Source organism: Impatiens glandulifera, chromosome 7, assembly GCF_907164915.1.
Source record: "Impatiens glandulifera chromosome 7, dImpGla2.1, whole genome shotgun sequence".
Taxonomy (NCBI): Eukaryota; Viridiplantae; Streptophyta; class Magnoliopsida; order Ericales; family Balsaminaceae; genus Impatiens; species Impatiens glandulifera.
Genome location: NC_061868.1, coordinates 48783806 through 48804945, shown reverse-complemented (window position 1 = coordinate 48804945; position 21140 = coordinate 48783806). Strand labels below are relative to the sequence as shown.

The 21140-nt window shown below is 29.6% G+C and overlaps 1 pseudogene; it reads left to right on the top strand.

The window, feature by feature from the left end:
- The first annotated feature begins 10170 nt into the window (after positions 1 to 10170).
- Positions 10171 to 11029, top strand: LOC124910124 (annotated as a pseudogene).
- The last annotated feature ends 10111 nt before the right edge of the window (positions 11030 to 21140 follow it).

The following is a 21140-nucleotide window of genomic DNA, read 5'->3' as shown; positions in this document are numbered from 1 at the left end:
AGAGTGATGTAGTGGCACCAAGAATTTCTATTTTGTGCATAACAGAGAAAACCAAAATGATGGAGATGATCTAACTTCCATAAATATAAAGGACAGATGGGGATGAGAGAAATTATCTCAACTCTAACATCAGTTCGAACAACCTACATCCTGGAAGTTCCACAGCTGATTATGCAAGCAACTCAAGAATGGTGAAGAGCAGAAACTTGGCTGTCTATTGAAAGCGTCGTAACCCACACCAATTTTGTTACATTCAACGCCATCCAAGGTGAACCTAACTCTTTCAAGTAGCATCCAATTAGAAATGTTTCTCCTAAGATTGTCTGGTTGACCTGGTCCACCCTTTAGTCATAAATATTCAGTACATAGTAGAGAGCCTAATGTTAACCTAAAAAGTAAATACGTAGAAAGATCAAATAACAAAGGGATGATGGTTAATAAGTAGTAACTACTAAACCTTACCTTTGGCAATTATTTCCTAGAAACTATTCTAGGTTAATCTCGATCGCCGCCGTGAATCCTCACTCATCACTCCCCCGATTGGTTTTCTGTCTGTCTTCTGTCTTCTTCTGTACAACACACATTTATATATATATATAATATTTTATACTAATTAATGCATTAATTAATTAATGATTATAATAACTTATACAATAAAAAAATAATACTAAAATTTGGGACCGAATATATAATATGTCATTAAAGGGATCATGTTCATAGTCATCGTCATGTTCATAGTAAATTGTGTTCTTAACTCTTAAGCGCCGGTGGCGTCACCGTCGACCGCAAAACACCTTTTATATAATAAAATCTCTAAAAATCAAAAAGCGGCGGCGACGACACCGGTCCTAATAATGTCGCTGCCCTCCGCCGCAAAACGCCTCTACTACTCCTTTTTTCCTCCTCCTTCTCTTGCGGCTGCTTTCGTTGCTTCCGCAGCTTCATACTCAGCAACCATGACACGAACAATACCTCTGCAAACTCTCTGGGCCTCTGTCCGTGGATCCTCCTTCCCACATGTTACCTTCAGCAATTTCTTGAGAGTCGATTCCGGCACCTAAAACAATAAACAGGGGGATGATCATGTTTGACACAATTATAATAAATAAACTCTCGGAAACAACTTACCACCACCGTGAAAGATGAAGCTATTGCTTCTGCTACTGCTGTAGCTTCTTCAACTGCTGCTCTGGCAGCAGCAGTAGCTGCTATCACGGCATTAAGTTCAGCGCATTAAGTTCAGCATGCTCATTTATCCTTACAAACCTCCCTTCTACTGGGTAAAATGGTGATTGGTTCTTGCTAATACGATTTTTCTTATCAGCCTGTAAAAAATAAAGTTCTCAGAGTTCTTCTACGATTTTGATATAGAATGTTAAAAGGTGTCAATGAAAAAGGAATTGGATCTAAAAACAGATACAATGATGGTCAAACAAAATTATGGATCCTATTAATCACTCTCGACAAAACATTGGAAAGAACTACAAGAATGCAAAAATTATAAAATGAAAGATACATTAGTTTTTCTATAAAAAACTGAAGTAAGAGTGATGTAGTGGCACCAAGAATTTTTGTTTTGTACATAACAGAGAAAACCAAAATGATAGAGATGATCTAACCTCCATAAATATAAAGGACATGTGGGGATGAGAGAAATTATCTCAACTCTAACATCAGTTCGAACTACCTACATCCTGGAAGTTCCACAGTTGATTATGCAAGCAACTCTAGAATGGTGAAGAGCAGAAACTTGACTGTCCATTGAAAGCGTCGTACCCCACACCAATTTTGTTACATTCAACTCCATCCAAGGTGAACCTAACTCTTTCAAACAGCATCCAAGTAAAAATGTTTCTCCCAAGATTGTTGGGTTGACCTGGTCCACCCTTCAATCATAAATATTCAGTACATAGTAGAAAGCCTAATGTTAACCTAAAAAGTAAATACGTAGGAAGATCAAATAACAAAGGGATGATGGTTAATATGTAGTAACAACTAAACCTTACATTTGGCAATTATTTCCTAGAAACTATTCTAGGTCAATCTCGATCGCCGCCGTGAATCCTCACCCATCACTCCCCCCGATTAGTTTTATGTCTGTTTTCTTCTGTACAACACACATTTATATATATATATATAATATAATATTTTATACTAATTAATGCATTAATTAATTAATTATTATAATAACTTATACAATCAAAAATAATACTAAAATGTGAGACCGAATATATAATATGTCATTAAAGGGATCATGTTCATGTTCATAGTCATCGTCGTGTTCATAGTCAATCGTGTTCTTAACTCTTAAGCGTCGGCGGCGTCATCGCCGGCCACAAAACACCTTTTATATAATAAAATCTCCTAAAATAAAAAAGCGGCGGCAGCGGCGACGACACCGGTCCTAATAATGTCGTTGCCCTCCGCCGCAAAACGCCTCTACTACTCCTTTTTTCCTCCTCCTCCTCTTGCTGTTTCTTTGGCTGCTTCCACAGCTTCATACTCAGCAACCATGACACGAACAATACCTCTGCAAACTCTCTGGGCCTCTGTCCGTGGATCCTCCTTCCCACACGTTACCTTCAACAATTTCTTGAGAGTCGATTCCGGCACCTAAAACAATAAACAGGGGATGATCATGTTTGACACAATTATAATAAATATACTTTCGGAAATCAACTTACCACTACCGTGGAAGAAGAATCTATTGCTCCTGCTGCTGCAGCTTCTTCAGCTGCTGGCAGCAGCCCTGGATGCTACCGAGACTTTAAGTTCATCGCTTTAAGTTCAACATGCTCATTTATCCTTACAAACCTCCCTTCCACTAGGTAAAGTGGTGATTGGTTCCTCCTAATACGGTTCTTCTTATCAGCCTGTAAAAAATAAAGTTCTCAGAGTCTTCTACGATTTTGATATAGAATGTTAAAAGGTGTCAATGAAAAAGGAATTAGATCTGAAAACAGATACAATGATGGTCAAACAAAAACTATGGATCCTATTAATCACTCTCAGCAAAACATTGGAAAGAACTTCCAAATCATTCAAGAATGCAAAAATTGTGAAATGGAAGATACATTAGTTTTTCTCTAAAGAAACTGAAGTAAGAGTGATGTAGTGGCACCAAGAATTTCTGTTTTGTGCATAACAGAGAAAACCAAAATGATGGAGATGATCTAACTTCCATAAATATAAAGGACAGATGGGGATGAGAGAAATTATCTAAACTCTAACATCAGTTCGAACAACCTACATCCTGGAAGTTCCACAGCTGATTATGCAAGCAACTCCAGAATGGTGAAGAACAGAAACTTGGCTGTCTATTGAAATCGTCGTACCCCACACCAATTTTGTTACATTCAACGCCATCCAAGGTGAACCTAACTCTTTCAAGTAGCATCCAAGTAGAAATGTTTCTCCCAAGATTGTTGGGTTGACCTGGTCCACCCTTTAGTAATAAATATTTAGTACATGGTAGAAAGCCTAATGTTAACCTAAAAAGTAAATACGTAGGAAGATCAAATAACAAAGGGATGATGGTTAATATGTAGTAACTACTAAACCTTACCTTTGGCTATTATTTCTTAGAAACTATTCTAGGTCAATTTCGATCACCGCCGTGAATCCTCACTCATCACTCCCCCTGATTGGTTTTCTGTCTGTCTTCTTCTTCTGTACGACACACATTTATTTATATATATATAATATTTTATACTAATTAATGCAATTATTAATTATTATAATAATTTATACAATCAAAAAATAATACTAAAATTTGGGACCGAATATATAATATACCATTAAAGGGATCATGTTCATAGTCATCGTCATATTCATAGACAATCACGTTCTTAACACTTAAGTGTCGGCGGCGTCACCGCCAGCCGAAAAACACCTTTTATATAATAGAATTTCCAAAAATCAAAAAGCGGCGGCGGCGACAACACCGGTCCTAATAATGTCGCTGCCCGCCGCCGCAAAACGCCTCTTCTACTCCTTTTTTCCTCCTCCTTCTCTTGCTGCTGCTTTGGCTGCTTCCGCAGCTTCATACTCAGCAACCATGACACGAACAATACCTCTGCAAACTCTCTGGGCCTCTGTCCGTGGATGCTCCTTCCCTCCCATACGTTACCTTCAGCAATTTCTCAAGAGTCGATTCCGGCACCTAAAATAATAAACAGGGGATGATCATGTTTGACACAATTATAATAAATAAACTCTCGGAAATCAACTTACCACCACCGTGGAAGAATAAGCTATTGCTTCAGCTGCTGCTGCAGCTTCTTCAGCTGCTGCTCTGGCAGTAGCCCTGGCTTCTACCACGGTATTAAGTTCAGCGCATTAAGTTCATCATGCTCAATTATTCTTACAAACCTCCCTTCCACTGGGTAAAGTGGTGATTGGTTCCTGTTAATACGGATCTTCTTATCAGCCTGTAAAACATAAAGTTCTCAAAGTTTTTCTACGATTTTGATATAGAATGTTAAAAGGTGTCAATGAAAAAGGAATTGGATTTGAAAACAGATACAATGATGGTCAAACAAAAACTATGGATCCTATTAATCACTCTCAACAAAACATTGGAAAGAACTTCCACATCATTCAAGAATGCAAAAATTTTGAAATGGAAGATACTTTAGTTTTTCTCTAAAGAAACTGAAGTAAGAGTGATGTAGTGGCACCAAGAATTTCTATTTTGTGCATAACAGAGAAAACCAAAATGATGGAGATGATCTAACTTCCATAAATATAAAGGACATATGGGGATGAGAGAAATTATCTCAACTCTAACATCAGTTCGAACAACCTACATCCTGAAAATTCCACAGCTGATTATGCAAGCAACTCAAGAATGGTGAAGAGCAGAAACTTGGCTGTCTATTGAAAGCGCCGTAACCCACACCAATTTTGTTACATTCAACGCCATCCAAGGTGAACCTAACTCTTTCAAGTAGCATCCAATTAGAAATGTTTCTCCCAAGATTGTCGGGTTGACCTGGTCCACCCTTTAGTCATAAATATTCAGTACATAGTAGAGAGCCTAATGTTAACCTAAAAAGTAAATACGTAGAAAGATCAAATAACAAAGGGATGATGGTTAATAAGTAGTAACTACTAAACCTTACCTTTGACAATTATTTCCTAGAAACTATTCTAGGTTAATCTCGATCGCCGCCGTGAATCCTCACTCATCACTCCCCCGATTGGTTTTCTGTCTGTCTTCTGTCTTCTTCTGTACAACACACATTTATATATATATATATATAATATTTTATACTAATTAATGCATTAATTAATTAATTATTATAATAACTTATACAATAAAAAAATAATACTAAAATTTGGGACCGAATATATAATATGTCATTAAAGGGATCATGTTCATAGTCATCGTCATGTTCATAGTAAATTGTGCTCTTAACTCTTAAGCGCCGGTGGCGTCACCGTCGACCGCAAAACACCTTTTATATAATAAAATCTCTAAAAATCAAAAAGCGGCGGCGACGACACCGGTCCTAATAATGTCGCTGCCCTCCGCCGCAAAACGCCTCTACTACTCCTTTTTTCCTCCTCCTCCTCTTGCGGCTGCTTTGGTTGCTTCCGCAGCTTCATACTCAGCAACCATGACACGAACAATACCTCTGCAAACTCTCTGGGCCTCTGTCCGTGGATCCTCCTTCCCACATGTTACCTTCAGCAATTTCTCGAGAGTCGATTCTGGCACCTAAAACAATAAACAGGGGGATGATCATGTTTGACACAATTATAATAAATAAACTCTCAGAAACAACTTACCACCACCGTGAAAGAAGAAGCTATTGCTTCTGCTACTGCTGCAGCTTCTTCAACTGCTGCTCTGGCAGCAGCAGTGGCTGCTATCACGGCATTAAGTTCAGCGCATTAAGTTCAGCATGCTCATTTATCCTTACAAACCTCCCTCCACTGGGTAAAGTGGTGATTGGTTCCTGCTAATACGGTTCTTCTTATCAGCCTGTAAAAAATAAAGTTCTCAGAGTTCTTCTACGATTTTGATATAGAATGTTAAAAGGTGTCAATGAAAAAAGAATTGTATCTGAAAACAGATACAATGATGGTCAAACATAAACTATGGATCCTATTAATCACTCTTAGCAAAACATTGGAAAGAACTTCCACATCATTCAAGAACGCAAAAATTGTGAAATGGAAGATACATTAGTTTTTCTCTAAAGAAACTGAAGTAAGAGTTATGTAGTGGTACCAAGAATTTCTGTTTTGTGCATAACAGAGAAAAACTAAAATGATGGAGATGATGTAACTTCCATAAATATAAAGTACAGATGGGGATGAGAGAAATTATCTCAACTCTAACATCAGTTCGAAATACCTACATCCTGGACGTTCCACAGCTGATTATGCAAGCAACTCTAGAATGGTGAAGAGCAGAAACTTGGCTGTCCATTGAAAGCGTCGTACCCCACACCAATTTTGTTACCTTCAACGCCATACAAGGTGAACCTAACTCTTTCAAGCAGCATCCAAGTAGAAATGTTTCTCCCAAGAATGTCGGGTTGACCTGATCCACCCTTTAGTCATAAATATTCAGTACATAGTAGAAAGCCTAATGTTAACCTAAAAAGTAAATACGTAGGAAGATCAAATAACAAAGTGATGATGGTTAATATGTAGTAACTATTAAACCTTGCCTTTGGCAATTATTTCCTAGAAACTATTCTAGGTCAATCTCGATCGCCGCCGTGAATCCTCACACATCACTCCCCCGATTGGTTTTCTGTATGTTTTCTGTACAACACACATTTATATATATATATATATATATAATATTTTATACTAATTAATGCATTAATTAATTATTATAATAACTTATACAATCAAAAAATAATACTAAAATTTACGACCGCATATATAATATGTCATTACAGGGATCATGTTCATAGTCATCGTCATGTTCATAGTCAATCGTGTTCTTAACTCTTAATCGCCGGCGGCGTCACCGCCGACCGCAAAACACCTTTTATATAATAAAATCTCCAAAAATCAAAAAGCGGCGGCGGCGACGACACCGGTCCTAATAATGTCGCTGCCCGCCGCCGCAAAACACCTCTACTACTCCTTTTTTCCTCCTCCTCCTCTTGTTTCTGCTTTGGATGCTTCCGCAGCTTCATACTCAGCAACCATGACACGAACAATACCTCTGCAAACTCTCTGGGCCTCTGTCCGTGGATCCTCCTTCCCACACGTTACCTTCAGCAATTTCTCGAGAGTCGAATCCGGCACCTAAAACAATAAATAGGGGGATGATCATGTTTGACACAATTAAAATAAATAAACTCTCAGGAAATCAACTTACCACCATCGTGGAAGAAGATGCTATTGCTCCTGCTGCTGCTCTGGCAGCAGCCCTGGCTGCTACCACAGTATTAAGTTCAGCATGCTCATTTATCCTTACAAACCTCCCTTCACTGGGTAAAGTGGTGATTGGTTCCTGCTAATACGGTTCTTCTTATCAGTCTGTAAAAAATAAAGTTCTCAGAGTTCTTCTACGATTTTGATATAGAATGTTAAAATGTGTCAATAAAAAATGAATAAGATTTGAAAACTGATACAATGATGGTCAAACAAAAACTATGGATCTTATTAATCACTCTCAGCAAAACATTGGAAAGAACTTCCACATCATTCAAGAATGCAAAAATTATGAAATGGAAGATATATTGATTTTCTCTAAAGAAACTGAAGTAAGAGTGATGTAGTGGCACCAAGAATTTTTGTTTTGTGCATAACAGAGAAAACCAAAATGATGGAGATGATCTAACTTCCTTAAATATAAAGGACAGATGCGGATGAGAGAAATTATCTCAACTCTAACATTAGTTCGAACAACCTACATCCTGGAAGTTCCACAGCTGATTATGCAAGCAACTCCAGAATGATGAAGAGCAGAAACTTGGTTGTCCATTGATAGTGTTGTACCCCACACCAATTTTGTTACATTCAACGCCATCCAAGGTGAACCTAACTCTTTCAAGTAGCAACCAAGTAGAAATGTTTCTCCCAAGATTGTCGGGTTGACCTGGTCCACCCTTCACTCATAAATATTCAGTACATAGTAGAAAGCCTAATGTTAACCTAAAAAGTAAATACGTAGGAAGATCAAATAACAAAGGGATGATGGTTAATATGTAGTAACAACTAAACCTTAACTAAACCTTACCTTTGGCAATTATTTCCTAGAAACTATTCTAGGTCAATCTCGATTGCCGCCGTGAATCCTCACTCATCACTCCCCCGATTGGTTTTTTGTCTGTCTTCTTCTGTACAACACACATTTATATATATATATATATATTACATTTATATTAATTAATGCATTAATTAATTAATTATTATAATAACTTATACAATCAAAAAATAATACTAAAATTTGGGACCGAATATGTCATTAAAGGGATCATGTCCATAGTCATCGTCATGTTCATAGTCAATTGTGTTCTTAACTCTTAAGCATCGGCGGCGCCACCGCCGGCCGCAAAACACCTTTTATATAATAAAATCTCCAAAAATCAAAAAGCAGCGGCGGCATCGACGACACCGGTCCTAATAATGTCGCTGCCCTCCGCCGCAAAACGCCTCTACTACTCATTTTTTCCTTCTCCTCATCTTGCTGCTGCTTTGGCTGCTTCCGCAGCTTCATACTCAGCAACCATGACACGAACAATACCTCTGCAAACTCTCTAGGCCTCTGTCCGTGGATCCTCCTTCCCACACGTTACCTTCAGCAATTTTTCGAGAGTCGATTCCGGCACCTAAAACAATAAACAAGGGGATGATCATGTTTGACACAATTATAATAAATAAACTCTCGGAAATCAACTTACCACCACCGTGGTAGAAGAAGTTATTGCTCTTGCTCCTGCAGCTTCTTCAGCTGCTGCTCTGGCAGCAGCCCTGGCTGCTACCACGACATTAAGTTCAGCATGCTCATTTATCCTTACAAACCTCTCTTCCACTGGGTAAAGTGGTGATTGGTTCCTGCTAATACGGTTCTTCTTATCAGTCTGTAAAAAATAAAGTTCTCAGAGTTCTTCTACGATTTTGATATAGAATGTTAAAAGGTGTCAATGAAAAATGAATTGGATCTGAAAACAGATACAATGATGGTCAAACAAAAACTATGGATCCTATTAATCACTCTTAGCAAAACATTGGAAAGAACTTCCACATCATTCAAGAATGCAAAAATTGTGAAATGGAAGATACATTAGTTTTTCTTTAAAGAAACTGAAGTAAGAGTGATGTAGTGGCACCAAAAATTTCTGTTTTGTGCATAACAGAGAAAACCAAAATGATGGAGATGATCTAACTTCCATAAATATAAAGGACAGATGGGGATGAGAGAAATTATCTCAACTCTAACATTAGTTCGAACTATCTACATCCTGGAAGTTCCACAGTTGATTATGCAAGCAACTCCAGAATGGTGAAGAGCAGAAACTTGGCTGTCCATTGAAAGCGCCGTACCCCACACCAATTTTGTTACATTCAACGCCATACAAGGTGAATCTAACTCTTTCAAGCAGCATCCAAGTAGAAATGTTTCTCCCAAGATTGTCGGGTTGATCTGGTCCACCCTTTAGTCATAAATATTCAGTACATAGTAGAAAGTCTAATATTAACCTAAAAAGTAAATACGTAGGAAGATCAAATAACAAAGGGATGATGGTTAATATGTAGTAACTACTAAACCTTACATTTGGCAATTATTTCCTAAAAAGTAAATACGTAGGAAGATCAAATAACAAAGGGATGATGCTTATTGTCATTCATTTTCCCATATCAATTAATTGTTATGATTCACACGTGTAGAGTCAGATCTATAATTTGTCCATTGAACTTGATTCAACATGTCTATAATTTGTCCATTGAACTTGATGCAATATGATCTTTTAACATTTCAAGCTAAAATCCTACGATATATTTATCATCTTTGTTTTCCAAAATAAGTGGATTGGATGATTATCTCTTTTGACTATAATTATATGATGTGATACTAGTTTTAACCTTTTGCCACTAAAGTTATTAATGATTTACTAGTTAAATGTAATTCAAAGATCAGAAATGATGATGCATGATCTTATCGCTTCTTATTTGAATATGTGGACAGGAAGTAAGATGTTAGAATGTGAGGACATTCAGCCAATTGTGTGCGTCAATGGGATTGAAAGAATTATGGTATTACAAATGGAGTGAGTTTTCATACGTATTTAAGATATATGACTAAATTGTAATCGAAAGATTTCAATTGGTAGGCTGGATTTGCCGGAGATGATGCTCCACGAACTATCTTTCCTAGCATTGTGGGTCGTCCTCGTCACATGCGTGTGATGGATGAAATGCTGAAAGATGTCTACGTAGGTGATAAAGCTGAGATAATGAGAAGCGTTTTAAATTTAAAATACCCAATTGAGGATGGTATTGTGAACAATTGGGACGATACGAGAAAGTATGGCAAAAAAGATTCAATGATCTTAGTGTTTCCCCACAAGATCATTCGTTCTTCTTAGTGAAGCACCTCTTAACTCTAAGGCTAATCGTGAAAAGATGACCCAAATTATGTTTGAGACATTTCACACCCCTTCCATGTATCTTCCATGTATGTTGTCAATCAAGCCGTACTTTCTCTATATATATATATAGCATGATAAATTCCACACACAAATTTAAAGCGCTTTAGATAGAATTGAACCCGTAAGGGTCATGACATATTAATTTTTTAATTTTTTAAGTTGACTTTTATCACTATACTATCTTGATGGATTAGACTTTTAGAGGATATTATTCCTAAAAAAAAAATATTTATGAATTATTATATTTATTTTATTTAGACATTTATAAGTGTTTTTTAAATGGAAAGAGAATAAATTAATGAACAAATCTATGAGTAGTTATGTATCAGAGTAGGAAAGTAGGAAAGAGTAAACTCTCGGAAATCAACTTCCCACAGTTGTTGAAGAAGCAGAAGCAGCTCTAGCATCATCTCTCATTTCATCACTCATCCTTCCTTAGCAGAAACCGATCACTATTATAAAAATGTTCCCAGATGGATCTATATATACAAAGTCTCATTGCTTTCATTATTCATAATCACGATGCAACATTTCTGCTGAAACCGTTATTAGCAGGAATCATAGCTAGGTATGATTCCTAGAGTGCCAGCTAGCTATGATTCCTAAAGTGCCAGCGTGGACGTCAAAATATATTGTGAATTGTGTGTATGCGATGGGAAAGAAGAAGATGATAATAGCTAGCTATAGCTATGATTCCTAGAGTAGTAGAGTGCCAGCGTGGACATGTATGTATGCTGAATTGTGTGTGCGCGCGATAAGAATGAAGAAGATGATCATAGTACGTAATAAGTTTTAATTTGATTATATTCAAATAAAACAATAAACCAACTTCTATTTGTTTATTTTAATTTCATATTTTAAATATATTGGATTAGATTGAAAGTGTGACACATTACCAGTCAAAGTAGTGATCATAATACAATCTTTAGAATCATGAATATTAATGACAAATTAATTTAGGCCATTTGGTAAATCATAAACATACAAACTTAAATAAATAAAATGGTGATTTCATGGTGGTGGTGGGCTGAATTTCATGTTTGGAAAGTTGGGTTAATCACAAAATACATTAAAAAGTAACCGTCCCCAAACACTTGTTTTTCATTTTTTCACTATAATTATTTTTTCACTTAGTTATTATTCGTCACAATGATCATTATTCTTTTAGTTATAATAAAAAATTATAAGACTTAAAATGTTATTTACAGGGACAATCACATTTATAATCTGTCTCGTCTCGTGGTTTTCAATTTAAATTGTCCCGTTATTCCTGTTTTTCTTCGGTTTGACCGGTTGACCGGAATGGAACGGTGATGATATTTGTGTTCTCCGATCTTACCCAATTAAATATTTAATATCAACAATATATTTATTTATTTTTCATATTTAAAAAAGTTTCAAGTTTATATTTTTTTAATAATATAAATTTTAATTTATTATAATATTTAAAAATATATATTTAACATAATTTTATCAATTTTTGTTTTCTTTTGTATAACCGTGCCCAACGAATTTTTCCAAAATCGAACGATAGTAAAAAAAATCCACAAAATAGAATTAGACAGTAAACGTATTTATCGCAAAGATCCATTCTCCACCCTGTTTGGAATTACTTATAAATAATTCATATAAAATTAATCATCAGTACTTTAGAAGAGATGTTATTAGGTTAGAGTCTTTTAAAAAAAAAATAACATTATGGAATATATTTAATAATCATGTACTAGTTATAAATATTAATTAATCCATCCAAATATTGGACTCACTTAGATTAGATTGATAGAAATATATTTTTTCGCACAAGATACTCCTATGTGATCCTATCCAAGTGGTGGAAAACATCTACTACTTTCTTTGGACTTTTTGTGAAATTATTAAACTCTATCAAAAAAAAAATGTTTTCTTTTGAGTGTAATGGGATTAGTGCACGATGAACTATTAATTAACTCGTCATATTTAGAAGAAACGAATAATTTTTTTATTAAATGTCACTTGGGCCACGTGGCTAAGGAGTTGACCACCCTTCTCCGTTCTTTGTCGAATATTTAATTAGTTTCTCGATTTTGTGAAGTTGAGTGAATATTTTAATTAAGTTATATCTTTTGTTAGATAATGGAATTTTGTTTGACTATTACAAGTTGATAATGATTTATAAGAAATTTCTCCTTAATAGTGATTTCAATTAGGTACATCAAATTTCTCAATTTTCTTAAGGATATCGATTCACATTAACATTCTAAGTTTGTTATGTACAAAATAATATGTCATTGGAATTTTATATCTTTTTCGACTTTCGGTTTATCTCTCGTGATATATGTTATTTCTTTGATGTCATTTTTCTTAACAACCTTTATAAAACCACCATTGCTCAATTCTTTGTTTTCCATTTTGGTGACAAGCTAGCTATAGTTTTTAGACTTAAACGTGTTTTTGACAAAATTATTCATTGATGAATTTCACTTAGCAGCCATTGTCAATCATAGGCTCATATATTCCTGAAACATTCATTTTCAATAAAAAAAATTTAAAAAAAAAAAATACATTTGGTTTGGTAGCATTATCACAACATTGGTCTCATTCTATTGCCTTGACATGTTTGAATATGATATGGACAGTTCAAAATAATATACCTGCATTTAATTATACAAAAGTAAAAATAATAAAGTTATCAATATAAAAGATTTAAAAAAAATAGTGTAAAGAGTTAAAATTTGGTCACTTTTTCCTATTTAAAGCCAAAATCAATTGAAAAGGAACTCACAATATTATTCCATATATATTAACATGATCGAAACAATTTTACGATATCTCAACAAATGCTTAAACTATTAAAATAAAATTGTATCCATGATGATTAGTTATTTCAAGCTTAGGGTAATTCCTTAAAATGGAGACTATATATTTTGTACATCACAAATGAGATAAAAAAATTAGTTACTTACAAACAACAAAGATAGATGGATAGCATTTTGAGGTATCATTAGAAGAAGAACATCTTCTTAGAATTCTTAAGATTCGCAATGTCATAATCAATTGTTGTCTTTCCCAACTTCTGCAAATTTGATGCTTAATTCTGAGTATCTTCTTTGCATCTCATTCAATTCATCTTCCATACATTTATACTTCTCCATTAACACTTCCATTTCAATATTCAAGTTTGCACTGTAAATTATGAACTTATCACATTCAAGATGTATCCATAAATGGGAGCAATCACTTAGTTTAAAAGTTAATATGATAAGTTCTCATGATCCTATTAGATCTAGTAAATAAAGCTTGAGGACTTAATTGACATTTTTCACCAAATTATATTAACTATAAATAATGTCCACTTGAAAATGCTTCTATATTCAAACGGTGTTAATATCACATGGCATTGGTCAAGAACTAACCTTTAGGGATTCATTGGAGCAATTATTAGTGGCGATTCGTTTTTCCAGCTCTTCGATTATGTTCCGTAGATATGTGTTGTCGTCGTACGATGATGAATTTACTTGTTTAAACTCGTGACATTGAAGTATCAGAGTCTCCAACTCGTTGTTCTTGAAATTACTAACTCCTTAATTTTAAAAAAAAATTATAATTATTATATTTGAATTTGTATTGGTCTCCCTGTCTATGGTTTATTTGATATATGGTGTCTAGATAGTAAATATATGTGGATATGCTGTTAGCAGTAAATTAGTAATGAATGTACCTAATCAATCAAGATAGGTAAAGAATTAGTTCATCATAAGTTTGTGTTTGTGAAAAAACCAAAATGTATTAGGAATTGCCAAGTCCGGTCCATCATGACTTCTCCCGGTTCAAAAGCTTTAGCCGGCTGATTGAATTTAATTAAAAACTAAGCCTAGTTTGGGTTGAACTCATGATTTGTTAAATAAATTTTTAATCCAGATTTTTTTAAATAATTAAAAAAAAATCTGATTTGAAAAAATATATAAAATGATTAGAATTAATTTTCTACATTTTGTAAAATAAAAATATTTTATTTTGAAAATGTTTGGACATTTTTTATCATCTGGTGCATTGTGTAGTGTCTATGACTCCTCCTACATGTGTTCGAAAAATATGAAGAATTATTTATGAATTTTTTATATATTAACTTTAATTTCCGGACACATGGCAAAGATTTAAATCATCTTTGACCTGAATTGTTTATTGGTTTTCGGTTTGTATTTTTCACACATCCTAGATTCTGAATGAACATTTTATTTATAGAATGTCACAATTTAGATTCATTTTATGAATGAAAGAATTTGTTTTCTTTAGATCCTAAAATAGGCCATAAGTATAATCTTTTAAGAAAAAAAACGAGAATAAATTATTGATTTTAATTTAAAATAAAAATTTGAGTAACTTGTTATTGTTATGATAAAATAAAAAAATGTCAAATTTATTTTGAAACGAAGACCATCCACTAGACGGACTTGTGGACATTAACGCCAATGACCTTTCCACACATAACTGATCACCTATATTTTTTTTTATCTATTAAGTGAACTCTAATCCAATTCTTTTATGAATACTATATTATAAGAGTCTAACCTCATCAAGGTAGTACAATGATAAAAGTCGATTTCAGATACCAAAATGTCACGGGTTTGATTCTATATGGAAGTGATTTGAGTTTAAACGGGGTCATGTAAAGTGTTATGTTAGTTCTCTTTCGTCCAAATTTTTTTTTTAAAATAATATATAATGTTTAAACAAGACATTTTTAATATTTCTTTAATTTAATAAATAAATATAAGAAATTATAAGTTTAATGGAATAATTTTTATTTTAGAAAAAGCTTGAAAGTTTTTATTTATTTATTTATGTTTAGAGACTGAGATTATTTGATTCGGTAGATTGTGATATGTTTGTGTACTCCGAAATCACCCAATTAAATATTTAATATTAATAATATATTTATTTATATTTTATATTTTAAAAACTTTTAAATTTATCTTTTTATAATAATATAAATTTTAATATATTACAATATTATAATATTACAAAAATATGTAATATAATTTTATCAATTTTATTTTTAGAATATAGTATAATAGTGCCCAAAGATGTTTCGGAACGGATAGTAAACAAAATAGAATCGGACAGTAAACGCATTTATTGCACTGATCCATCTCCCTCCCTGTTTGAAATTACTTATAAATAATTCGTATAAAATCAATCATCACTTTCGAATAGATGTTATTAGGTTGAAGCCTTTAAAAAAAAATATTATTGAACTCAAATTTCTAATAATTAATTCAAGAACTTACTGTTACAAATTTAATTTATAGACATCATTCTCAATTATTTTTCTCCAGAATAATTTCTTTATTGAACAAAACAAATGTCTTTATAACATATTAATATATATGTATTATAATTATCACCAAAGCTGTTTGTGGCTCTACCATGCTAATCGATGCTTCCCTAATATAAATGATTGAAATAACATTCAATCTAAAAATATCATACTTTATACAATTTTACAATGTCATACATATAATTTCTCAAAAATACTTAGGTAATTTGTTCGTGTTTTAGTAATAATCTTGGCTGAAAATAAAAATAGCAATAAATTTTTTACCAAATACCAAACTATTATTTAAATGTCCGACCTAAAACACAATTGACAATAAAATACCCAATTGAGAATTCAAATGGTTATTTCCGTCTTTTATTATTCAGGTATCGGATAAACGAGTTGGATATCCGGGTTACCGCCTCGATACCCAATTATTTTATTTTAAAGGGTAAGCAATTATCTATATATATTTTAAAAATAAAGATAAAATAACTAAAAAATATTTTAGATTGTATAAAACAATCCAAATAATAATAATATTAGTTAAAATAAAAACCCTGAAAAGTTAAAATTACACCAAACATAATCTTTTGAATTATGTTCAATACAAATATAAATGATTGTCAATTTGTCATGTTCATTCATATTTTAATTCTCCATATTTGTTAACTTAATTTTGTTTATTTGTAATATACTTTTATACATTCTTATTTTATTATTTTTCAAATAAAGAAAAGAAAGAGATTCTCAGTCCTCACCACCACTGGACTGTTGGTCAGGCCCTATCTAATCTTTATTTCTCAAGCCATAGTTTCTTTCTTCTTCATCTTTTTCATCAAATTATGTTAACCAAATCATTATTTTGATTCTCATTTCTATCTGTAATGGATGGTCTCGCCCTAGTAACCGCCGCTTGTCGCCAGCGTTTGTCCTCCCTCCTGTATATCACCGCTAATTAGAACTAAACGCATCTCCTTGCGTAGAAATTCTTGTAAATTCTTCGTTCTCGCGTCTAAAGATGACTCAAAGCTCGACCCCTGGATTCAGATGGAACTCAAGTTCGGTCAGATGCTCGGCGAAGACCCCAAGCTCATTATGGCCAAGGTTCGTCAATCTTATTTACTTATCTCTTCACTTTTTCTACATATATATGTTTCTTCTTAGTGTCCGTCCTCATTTTATGTGTAATGTTTAGTGGATGAACTTGAATTGAAAATGTGTCACTTATTTTTGGTATTATTTACTGGTTCAAGATTATGGCTAGAAAATCAGACCCTGGTTAAAGAATTTAATGTTTATAAATATTATTTTAATATATATCTGATATACCAAAATTTTAAAAATATTATACCTTTAGCGTAACAACAATTTCAGTATCGATATCATACTTTATATTTTTTTTTAATATATCTTAAAAATCGATATTTTTTATATATATATATATACGTAACATCGGTAATTTTTCTTATTCCTGTGTATATTTATATAACAAAGAATTTTAAAATAAGATAATTGTAATTATTTTTGTTAAGTTATTGTATTATAATTATTAATATTACCTTAAATTAATTAGTATGGAGTAATATTTGTAAAATATTAATTGATAATACGTTTATTATATTATTATATAAAAATAATAATTTATATACATTAAAATATAAATAATTAAATTTATAATGTATATTTATATGTTATCTAATTATTTATTATTTATATAATTAATTTTTTTAATTTATTTAATTATATAATATTTAGAGGAGTGAAAAAGGAATGATAAACATTATTGACTTAAAAATGATAAATTGTGAGAGAAGTTAAGAAAGCGAAAATTTTTTTTTTTTTTTTTTTCTTCCAAATTTTCTTTTTCAATAATTTCTCTAATATTTATTAAATATATGTTTTTTTTAATTATTAATTTTAAATTAAAATTATATCTTTTCAAACTATAAAATAAGTTAATCTTGGTAAGGATATAACCTTATTCTCATAAGCGGAAGAAGAAGATAGTAGATTATAGTTTATGTACGTATTCATGTATGCAGATTATAGATCGTTAACCATCTCACTGGTCTTAGAATTGATAGCTTCATTTATCATTGTGTTCTTCTTTCATATATGCTCAAAAATTGAAGATAATCGGCTATCACATTACCGTGCATTTTAGATCAGGTTTAGCTATTTCAAATCAATGTTGGTCTTAGAAATTCATCGGATCAATTATTTATCTTAAATGTTATAGCATATCAATGGAAAAATTAATTAGGTTACAAATGCAAAAACCTTAACCATACAGAGCTGCATTACGTAGAAGATTAGTTTATTTTTAATTAATATTTTTATAGATATTTTAAAATTTATGTAATTTTTAAAAAAAATTATTTTATTTAAAGTTTATGTTATTTATTTTAGTTTATAATATTTATTTAAATTAGTATATTTAATTTTAATTATATAAATTATATTTATAAAATTAAGTAAAAATAAAATATATTTATTATTTTAATTTTTAGGTAATATATATTATTTTAATAATTATATAATATAATATAATATATTTTATTTTATATTACCTAAACTTTTAATATTATATATTAAAATAAAATATATTATATTATATAAATATTAAAATAACTTATATATTTTATTTTTATTTCATTTTATCATTAGAATATATAATTAAAATAAATCTTATAAATTAAATAATTCAAATAAATATTATAAATTAAAATAAAATAATATATACTAATATAAAATATATTATATTATATAATTTAGTAATTGTAAAATATTATAAATATTGTAAATTTTTGTAAATTATTTTATGTTAAAGTTTATTTAAATGATATTTTTATAAATATTTTAAAATTTATGTAATTTATTTAAAGGTTTATTTTATTTAAAGTTTATGTTAGGTATTATAGTTTATAATATATTTTATTTTAATATGTAATATTAAAATTTATATAATGTATTTTATTTTAATATATATTATTTTATTTTAGTTTATAATATTTATTTACATTAATTTAGTATATTTATTTTTAATTATATATATTATATTTTTAAATTGAATAAAAATAAAATATATATGTTATTTTAATAATTATGTAATATATTTTATTTTAATAATTATATAATATATTTTATTTTAATAATTATATAATATATTTTATTTTAGTTAATTTTATATTACATAAACTTTTAATATTATATATTAAAATAAAATATATTATATAAATATTAAAATAACTTGATATATTTTATTTTTATTTCATTTTATCAATATAATATATAAAATTAAAATTAAACATTCTAAATTAAATATTTCAAATAAATATTATAAACTAAAAGAAAATAATGTATATTAAAATAAAATACATTATATCAACTTTAATATTATATATTAAAATAAAATATATTATATTATATATATATATATTAAAAGCTCTTTAATATTATATATTAAAATAAAATATATTATATTATATATATTAAAAGCTTTTATTAGTAATGGTAAAATATTATAAATATCATAAGTTTATATAATTTATTTTATTTTAAGATTTTTTAATTGATATTTTTTATAAATATTTTAAGATTTATGTAATTTATAAAAATATTTATTTAATTTAAAGTTTATGTTATGTATTTTATACAATTATAAATTTTAATTAACAACCACCACCTTAGAAGAAGAAGCTATTGCTACTTCTTCTGCTGTTGCAGCTTCTTAAGGTGCTACCACGGCATTAAGTTCAGCAATGCGCGCAGCAACTCTACCTTCTCCGTCGAAACAATCGACTATAATAAACTCTCGGAAATCAACTTCCCACAGTTGAAGAAGAATCAGAAGCAGCTCTAGCATCATCTCTCATTTCATCACTCATCCTTCTTAGCAGAAACCGATAACTATTATAAAAATATTTTATTTAATTTAAAGTTTATGTTATGTATTTTATATAATTATAAATTTTAATTAACAAAAAAAATATTAAAATTTCAAATTTGTAAAAAATATTTTTAAAATATATTATATAATATCAAATTTAGTTTATTATATTATAAAAATAATAATATTATACAAAAAGAATAATATATTATTATTTTTATACTAAATAAATATTAAAATAACACATATATTTTAATTTATTTAATTTTATAAATATAATAAATATAATTAAAATTAAATAATTCAAATTAAATAATTCAATTAAATATTATAAATTAAAAAAAAACATATCAATAATATTTTAATATTATATATTAAAATAAAATATATTATATTATATTATATAATATTAAAATTATGTATCTTTACAATACGAAATACATCTTCACAATTTTCGTATATTATATAATTATATAAATATAATAAAATATATTACATAATTATATAAATATTAAAATATTTAGTATTAGTAAAATATTATAAATATGGTAAGTTTATGTAATTTATTTTATTTTAAAGTTTTTGTAATTAATATTTTTATAAGTATTATAAGATTTATATAATTTATATAAATGTTTATTTTATTTAAAGTTTATGTTATGTATTTTAGTTTTTAATATTTATTTTAATTATTTAATTTAGTATATTTAATTTTAATTATATATAATATATTTATAAAATTATATATATATATATAATTTTAGTATGTATGTAATATATTTTATTTTAATAATTATATAATATAATATATTTTATTTTAGGTAATTTTATATTACATAAAGTTTTAATATTATATATTAAAATAAAATATATTACATAAACTTTTAATATTATATATTAAAATAAAATATATTATATTATATAAATATTAAAATAAAATATATTATATAAATATTAAAATAACTGATATATTTTATTTTTACTCCATTCTATCACTATAATATATATAATTAAAATAAAACATTCTAAATTAAATAATTCAAATAAATATTATAAACTAAAATATAATAATGTATATTAAAATAAAATACATTATATAAACTTTAATATTATATATTAAAATAAAATATATTATATTATATAAATTTAAAAGTTTCAGTAATTGTAAAATATTATAAATATTATAAGTTTATGTAATTTTATTTTATTTTAATTTTTTTAATTGATATTTTATAAATATTTAAAGATTATGTTATGTATTTTAGTTTATAATATTTATTTAAATTATTTAATTTAGTTTTAATTATATATATTATATTTATGAAAT